This window comes from Lolium perenne, chromosome 4 (genome assembly GCF_019359855.2).
Source record: "Lolium perenne isolate Kyuss_39 chromosome 4, Kyuss_2.0, whole genome shotgun sequence".
NCBI lineage: Eukaryota > Viridiplantae > Streptophyta > Magnoliopsida > Poales > Poaceae > Lolium > Lolium perenne.
Genome location: NC_067247.2, coordinates 256,852,637 through 256,862,052, shown reverse-complemented (window position 1 = coordinate 256,862,052; position 9,416 = coordinate 256,852,637).

Below are 9,416 nucleotides of genomic sequence, written 5' to 3'. Positions count from 1 at the left end.
AAGATTTAGTACGTAAAGGATATCGAGTAATGTGCCCGGTTTTAACGGTTAGGCAAAACAACGTTACCCTACACAGAATCAAGTCCCCGGGCATGATTCTGGACCGCGCGAAAAATCTTCGAGTCCATAGCTTTTATCGGGTGTGCATTCAGCACTCCCGATGGGAGTAGCCCCCGAGTCTGGGCGCGGATGCTTGCAACCGAGTGCAGACTCAGTCCAAACCACTCAAACATTCCAGTTTTCTTCGGATGCTTCTGGTGCAATTACTAGTGCAAAAAGTATTCGAGACCAAATTCTATCGGATGCGCGTTCAGCGCTCCCGATGGAATTAACCCCCGAGTCTAAGTATGGATGCTTGCATTCGTGCGTAGACTCGGACTGATCTACTCGATAGTTTTTAATTTTCTTCAGATGCTTCACGCGAAGTCGATACTTCTTGTGACATCACTGATGATGTAACCACTGCTGCGGTCTGACTGAGAGGACATGACCTAACAGGCCCACCCTACTTCTGCGAAGTTCAGTTTGGGAAATGACCAGTGTTTGTGCAGTAACCAAAACATCTTCTCGATTTCCGCGCACAGCGATGGAAAAGATCCCTTAGTAAATTAGAGACAGTGACACATTGTGACCTAATCTCAAACTTCCTTTAGTTTATAACCGCAGAGGGCATATTTTATCCTTTCCACCCTTTCTTCTCGTAGCCCTTCTTCCTCGCTCATCCTTCTTACTCAAAACCGTTGCTCCACCGCCGCTGTCGTTCATTAGATCTTCCTCAGATCTTCCCGACAATGGTGAAGAAGAGGAATCTTACCCTCACCGCCGGTGCTGCGGCCAGCGGCGCCGCCACTAAAGCTTCATCCAGCGCACCAAGGAAGAGTGCATCGGATGCCTCCGCCCCAGCTCCTATGCCGCCCGCGCCGGAGAGTTCCATGGCTGGTCCTGTGCCTGGTGATTGGCCAGCTTCCACAACTACCAAGCGTGCCGAGAAGAGGGCTCTGAGCCTCGGTATAATTTCAGCCGACGAGGGGAACGTCATTCTCCCAGGTGCGGCTTCATGCCCCAATCCCCCCGCCGGTTTTACGGTGATGTTCTTGTCTTTCCTATATCGTTGTCGTTCCCTTCCTTCTCATGAATTCCTCCGGCGTCTCCTTCATGTTTATGAGATCCAGTTGTGGCAATTAACCCCCAACTCGATCCTTCATCTCGCTATCTTTATCACCTGATGTGAGGCTTTTCTGGGCATCGAACCTCATTTTGGTTGATGGAAAAAGATCTTCTTTGTGAAAAGATACAGCTGTAGCAATGGGTCCTTTGTCACCGGCGGAGTTGGATTCGTTGTCCGCAAGGAAGTTAACTACTTCAATTTTCCAATGAGGAAATCCGTTCAAGGATGGAGGCTGAAGTGGTTCTGTATCAAAGATTCATCAGCAGTCGACATGCAACTACCACGATTTGCCGATGTCCTCGAGGCTATGCCCAAGAGATCTTGGAAGAATATTCTGTCACCCGAAGAGAAACCAGGAGTCGATAAATTATTTGATAGAGTTCTTCGAATCAAGGAATCCGATGGCCAAACCATGATAGGCACTGAGATAGCCGCCGTTTTCCTGAAACATCGAGTCCAGCCAGTTATGTCTAGAGCCCACCCGATGTGGTTGTATTCAAGCTCCAAGGACGAGAACAGAGTGAACGTCGCCGAATTGTCCGAGAAAGAATTGCTTGATGAAGTTAGGCGCTTGACTCATTTTAGTCAAGAAGATTCGATTCCGCTTCTATCCCTTCAATCGCCTTTTGATGCCGACCATCTGCCGAACGAGGTAATTTCTCCTTTATATTTGCATTATCTTATTGCTCTCAAATTTATACTTTTCATTAACCTTACTTAACTCTTTCGATAGGTCCGGTTAGCTACCGAACATTTGCAAGACATGTCGAATGACAATCTTGAAAAGAGAAATTCCTCCATTCCCGTAGAATCCCGTACTGAAGAAAATGTAAATCCAGAAGATGAAGACAATGATCCGATGAATCCCGAAGCTTTTTTCCATAGATCCTAAATCCCTTGCTAATGATACAAGTGATACGGCGGAGTCGATCCATGTCGATGATGCCGATCGTGCTGCCTTTGTTGATGCAGCTATGGAGAAGGCGAACGTGCAGCCCTCAAAAAGGTCTTCTGGCGGGTTTGCCGATGAAGATGATCTATTTGATCTGTGAGTGTTTCCCACTGCTCCAGCTCCAAGATTTTCTCTTGTAATTTAGTTCTCATTTTGCCTGGTTCATACGCTTACAGTGATGAGGGCTTCATAGAACCCCCTCTAAAGAAGGCCAAGACAAGTTCTAGCAAGCCAACTCTGGCAGTGACATAGGCATCCCCAATGGGCCTGCCAAAGATGGTACCCGGGGTTTACTGAAGGCCCACGACCCGAAGTTTATGAAGCCGGGAAGCCCAGTTAAGTGATAGTTTGGAAAGATAGAGTTGTATTAGGAATAATGACTTGTAACTATTATGGGACAAACTCAAAGAGTCTCCCGATCTTTGTAACTTGTACATCACGAAACCCTCGGCTCCGCCTCCTATATAAGGGGGAGTCGACGGAGAAAGAGAGGATCGATTTCATTGTCAACACAACCCTAGTTTTCTAGCAGTCGAGTACTTTTCCGGCTGAACCCTCGAGATCTACTTGCCCTCTACTTCCCTGAAAACCCTAGTCTACAATCTGTAGGCATTGACAAGTTAATACCTTGTCAATTGGCGCCGTCTGTGGGATCTAGAGGCGACAAGGAGCTGATCCCGATGGCACGTTCAAGATCGTCGACTTCGTCGGTAGCAAGCAACACCATGGACAAAGGTAAACAGATCGAAACTGGTCTCGTTGATTTTGTTCCTCACCTGCCCTCCCGTTTGGATGCATATGCGTATCTGGAGGAGCCCATGGAGATGACGTTTGGGAAGTTCCACTTCCGCGTCGAGAAGGAAGGATCATATCGTCTTGAAATTCCGATCTCGTCGGGATTATCGGCGGTCGATCCCGATATTTCGGACTCACCATCGTCAACAGAGTCAAGCAAAGGAGAAATTTCGTCGCCACGCTTCATCAGCACCAGGGCAAGTGAAAAACTCGCCAAGATCTTCAGCGACATGTCTTTCGAGTCATCTGCGGACTCTGATATAAGCAATGACTCGAGCAATATCGACAGCTTCACCTTCGTCGACAGATCCACTATTGTGGGCAAGGTCTTCACCAATCTCAATGATGGTGTCACCAAACCCGACAAAGTTCAGAATCCAAAATATCATCAGATCTACGCAATCGGAGAACCAAGCCGGTCAGAACCAGCGACGTCGGAGGCTTTCGGCGATGCGGGAAATCCATATGTCGATCCCGCAGATCTCACGCGAGGTTTGGGAACAAAATATATCGGACCAGGAACACGAGAGATGGTACGATTTCCGCAGGCAGTGTGGGATCGAGTCGCAAGAGCTATCGATGGTACAGAACCAATGACCATTACGGCGACACCTGAGGAGTTACAAGTGTATCAATATAGGCTCGCACGTACCAGAAGGGAGCTCGAGAAGCAGAAAATCGAGTTGGATAGGAGGCAGGAAGCAGCTTCCGCGTCAAGCAGGCGAAGGGCCGAATTAAGCCAACATTCAAGAACTTCGGGAGATAGCCACAGAGAAGCTCGAAGGAGAGCAAGATCTCGGCTGCAAAATATACCTGAAGCAGAAAGAGAGACTTTAATTCAAAACCTCGATATGTCTTTCATGTCAATCGACACGAGGGGGCATATTATTCCAAAAACACCGGAAGCAGGATACATGGCAACGCAAGCTTTCATCCTAGCGTCCAGGCCACCTCCCGGAGATCCAAGAGAAGCGTTGTATAACATGGCCATGGCAGGATGTGGAGCCATGGGAGCAGCGTTCGCAGCTACACCCCCGAAGGAACTGCAAGGCAAAATAGTCCGCGACCTACCACAGTAAGGCAAGATCCACCGAGAGCAAGTGGAGTTAGAGACACAGCGACTCAGGCCAGGGTAGATAGAGCGCGACAAGATAGAAGGGAACATCGGCATTCACCAGAAGTTGCCGAAGAAGATATGTGTGGACTCCCGTGTTTTACGAGGCGAGTTCGAAAAACTCGAGTCCCGTCAGGATTCAAGTTACCCGATAGTTTCAATAAATTCGATGGCCTGCAAGATCCTGAGGATTGGCTAGTTGATTACCTAGAGACGGTGAAATTGATAGGTGGCACCAGGGCAACAGCCATGCAGAGTATTCAAATACACCTGAGCGGAGCCGCAAGATCCTGGATAAAGAAGCTTCCTCCGGGATCCATCGACAGCTGGGACAGTTTTGAGGATGTGTTCGTCAAGAACTTCCGATCAACCTGCAAAAAACCGGCATCACTAGAAGAGTTGAGATCGTATCGACAAAAACATGATGAATCGATGAGAAAATACATCCAAAGGTGGAACATCATCAAAAACTCGGCAGAGAATATATCTGACGAGAGAGCAATAGATGCGTTTGTGGCAGGAATTCGGCGAGGAGATTTTGTCGAAGACTTGGGGAGAACTAACCCAAGGACAGTGTCAGCATTGATGGAGATAGCAAACAGGTGGGCAGACAGAGAGGATGTTGTTCACAATAAGCGACACAGGTCACCAGAGGAGGACCGTAGCCGAAACTTTCAAAATAGAAGGCGATTTCCTCGGCAATTCTCGAGTTACGATGCTCCCGGCCAAATATAGGCTGGTTTTCGGGGAAACAATGGAGGAAACAATAGAGATGAATATCAAAGAAGTAACGAGCAGCGAGGCGACAATAGAGATGATTCTCGGAATAACAGGCAAAATAACGGGTCAAGGTTTCAGAGACCTTTTGTAACTCCCGAAGATATAATGAACGGGCCATGCCAGATGCATTTTTATCTCGACAACAATGGAAGAAGGCAGTCAGGACATCTGCAGAAGGACTGCCGTAATTTTCAAGCAATGCTGCGAGTAGCAGGGATAGCCAATGCTCCAGCAGCAAATAGAAACCCCCAGGGGCCTAGGAGTGAGATCCACCTACCACCTCCTCCTGCGATCACGGACAAAAATCGACACCAGCTCAGAATAGCGGCAGCACCATGACATGTCTCCGACGTATCGATAATTTCTTATGTTCCATGCCACATTATTGATGATATCTACATGTTTTATACACATTATATGTCGTATTTATGCATTTTCCGGCACTAACCTATTAACGAGATGCCGAAGAGCCGATTCTTTGTTTTTCTGCTGTTTTTGGTTTCAGAAATCCTAGTAAGGAAATATTCTCGGAATTGGACGAAATCAACGCCCAGGGTCCTATTTTTGCACGAAGCTTCCAGAAGACCGAGGGGGAAAGGAAGTGGGGCCACGAGGCGCCGACACAACAGGGCGGCGCGGCCTGGCCCTTGGCCGCGCGGCCCTGGCGTGTGGGGCCCTCGTGTGGCCCCCCGCGTTGCCCTTCCGCCTATTTAAGGTCTCCGTCGCGAAAACCCTATCACGTTCGATGAAACCAGAGAAAACCTTCCAGAGCCGCCGCCATCGCGAAGCCAAGATCTGGGGGACAGGAGTCTCTGTTCCGGCACGCCGCCGGGACGGGGAAGTGCCCCCGGAAGGCTTCTCCATCGACACCACCGCCATCTTCATCAACGCTGATGTCTCCCATGAGGAGGGAGTAGTTCTCCATCGAGGCTCGGGGCTGTACCGGTAGCTATGTGGTTCATCTCTCTCCTATGTACTTCAATACAATAATCTCATGAGCTGCCTTACATGATTGAGATTCATATGATGATGCTTGTAATCTAGATGTCATTATGCTAGTCAAGTGGATTTTACTTATGTGATCTCCGGAGACTCCTTGTCCCACGTGTGTAAAGGTGACAGTGTGTGCACCATGTGGGTATCTTAGGCTATATTTCACAGAATACGTATTCGCTGTTATGAATGGCATAGTGAAGTGCTTATTTATATCTCTTTATGATTGCAATGTGTTTTGTGTCACAATTTATCTGTGTGCTACTCTAGTGATGTTATTAAAGTAGTTTATTCCTCCTGCACGGTGTAATGGTGACAGTGTGTGCATCGTGTAGTACTTGGCGTAGGCTATGATTGTGATCTCTTGTAGATTATGAAGTTAACTATTGCTATGATAGTATTGATGTGATCTATTCCTCCTTTCGTAGTGTGAAGGTGACAGTGTGCATGCTATGTTAGTACTTGGTTTGGTTATGTTGATCTGTCATGCACTCTAAGGTTATTTAAATATGAACATTGAATATTGTGGAGCTTGTTAACTCCGGCATTGAGGGTTCGTGTAATCCTACACAGTTAGTGGTGTTCATCATCCAACAAGAGGGTGTAGAGTCTAGCATCTATCTATTTATTACATTATGTGATCAATGTTGAGAGTGTCCACTAGTGAAAGTATGATCCCTAGGCCTTGTTCCTAAATACGCTATCGCTGCTTGTTTCTTGTTTTCTTGCATCTTTACTTCCTGCAATATTACTACCATCAAGCGCACGCCTTGACAAGCACTTTTCTGGCGCCGTTACTACTGCTCATATTCATTCATACCACTTGTATTTCACTATCTCTTCGCCGAACTAGTGCACCTATTAGGTGTGTTGGGGACACAAGAGACTTCTTGCTTTGTGGTTGCATGGTTGCATGAGAGGGATATCTTTGACCTCTTCCTCCCTGAGTTCGATAAACCTTGGGTGATCCACTTAAGGGAAACTTGCTGCTGTTCTACAAACCTCTGCTCTTGGAGGCCCAACACTGTCTACAAGAATAGAAGCACCCGTAGACATCAAGCACTTTTCTGGCGCCGTTGCCGGGGAGGAAAGGTAAAAGGCACTCATACTCCGGTCCCAGGTAACTAAGTACTTTTCTGTTGCCGTTGTGTGTGTGCTCGAAGCTATTTCCTTTAGATCCTGCAATTGCATCCTTTTGTTTCTTGTTTACACTAGTTAGGCATAATGGACAACAATGAGCTTCTTATTCTATTTCCTGATTTAAGACATGGATGGTTTGATGCGAAAATTAAAAAACCTATGGAACATATTAGTATGAATGCTTTGAACACCATTGTTGCTAATGATATGGAAAATTCTAAGCTTGGGGAAGCTGGCTTTGATGAGCATGATATTTTTAGTCCCCCAAGCATTGAGGAGAAAATTTACTTTGATGATACTTTGCCTCCTATTTATGATGATTATAATGATATTGGTCTTTTAGTACCGCCTGTTATGGAGGATAAATTTGATTATGATTACAATATGCCTCCTATATTTGATGATGAGAATAATAATGATAGCTACTTTGTTGAATTTTCTCCCACTATAACTAATAAAATTGATTATGCTTATGTTGGGAGTAGTAATTATTTTATGCATGAGACTCATGATAAGAATGCTTTATGTGATAGTTATATTGTTGAGTTTGCTCATGTTGCTACTGAAAGTTATTATGAGAGAGGAAAATATGGTTGTAGAAATTTTCATGTTACTAAAACACCTCTCTATGTGCTGAAATTTTCGAAGCTACACTTGTTCTATCTTCCTATGCTTGTTACTTTGCTCTTCATGAACTTGTTTATTTACAAGATTACTTTTCATAGGAAGCATGTTAGGCTTAAATTTGTTTTGAATTTGCTTTTTGATACTCTCTTTTGCTTCAACTCTTATTTCTTGCGAGTGGATCATTAAAACTGCTGAGCCCATCTTAATGGCTATAAAGAAAGAACTTCTTGGGAGATAACCCATGTGTTTATTTTGCTACAGTACTTTTGTTTTATATTTGAGTCTTGGAAGTTGTTACTACTGTAGCAACCTCTCCTTATCTTTATTTTATTGCATTGTTGTGCCAAGTAAAGTCTTTGATAGTAGGGTTGATACTAGATTTAGATTACTGCGCAGAAACAGATTTCTGCCTGTCACGAATCTGGGCCTAATTCTCTGTAGGTAACTCAGAAAAATCTGCCAATTTACATGAGTGATCCTCAGATATGTACGCAACTTTCATTCAATTTGGGCATTTTCATCTGAGCAAGTCTCGTGCCACTTTAAAATTCGTCTTTACGGACTGTTCTGTTTTGACAGATTCTGCCTTTTATTTCGCATTGCCTCTTTTGCTATGTTTGATGGATTTCTTTGTTCCATTAACTTTCAGAAGCTTTGTGCAATGTCCAGAAGTGTTAAGAATGATTGTGTCACCTCTGAACATGTGAATTTTTGATTATGCACTAACCTTCTAATGAGTTTGTTCCGAGTTTGGTGTGGAGGAAGTTTTCAAGGGTCAAGAGAGGAGGATGATACAATGTGATCAAGAAGAGTGAAAGCTCTAAGCTTGGGGATGCCCCGGTGGTTCATCCCTGCATATTTCAAGAAGACTCAAGCATCTAAGCTTGGGGATGCCCAAGGCATCCCCTTCTTCATCGACAAATTTATCAGGTTCCTCCCTTGAAACTATATTTTTATTCAGTCACATCTTATGTACTTTACTTGGAGCGTCGGTTTGTTTTTGTTTTTGTTTGAATAAAATGGATCCTAGCATTCATTGTGTGGGAGAGAGACACGCTCCGCTGTTGCATATGGACAAATATGTCCTTAGGCTTTACTCATAGTATTCATGGCGAAGGTTGAATCTTCTTCGTTAAATTGTTATATGGTTGGAATCGGGAAATGCTACATGTAGTAATTCTAAAATGTCTTGAATAATTTGATACTTGGCAATTGTTGTGCTCATGTTTAAGCTCTTGCATCATATACTTTGCACCCATTAATGAAGAAATACATAGAGCTTGCTAAAATTTGGTTTGCATATTTGGTCTCTCTAAAGTCTAGATAATTTCTAGTATTGAGTTTTGAACAACAAGGAAGACGGTGTAGAGTCTTATAATGTTTACAATATGTCTTTTATGTGAGTTTTGCTGCACCGGTTCATCCTTGTGTTTGTTTCAAATAACCTTGCTAGCATAAACCTTGTATCGAGAGGGAATACTTCTCATGCATCCAAAATCCTTGAGCCAACCACTATGCCATTTGTGTCCACCATACCTACCTACGACATGGTATTTCTCCGCCATTCCAAAGTAAATTGCTTGAGTGCTACCTTTAAATTTCCATCATTCGCCTTTGCAATATATAGCTCATGGGACAAAATAGCCTTAAAAACTATTGTGGTATTGAATATGTACTTATGCACTTTATCTCTTATTAAGTTGCTTGTTGTGCGATAACCATGCTCCTGGGGACGCCATCAACTCTTTGTTGAATATCATGTGAGTTGCTATGCATGTTCGTCTTGTCTGAAGTAAGGGAGATTTACCACTCATTAAATGGTTAGAGCATGCATAATGTTAGAGAAG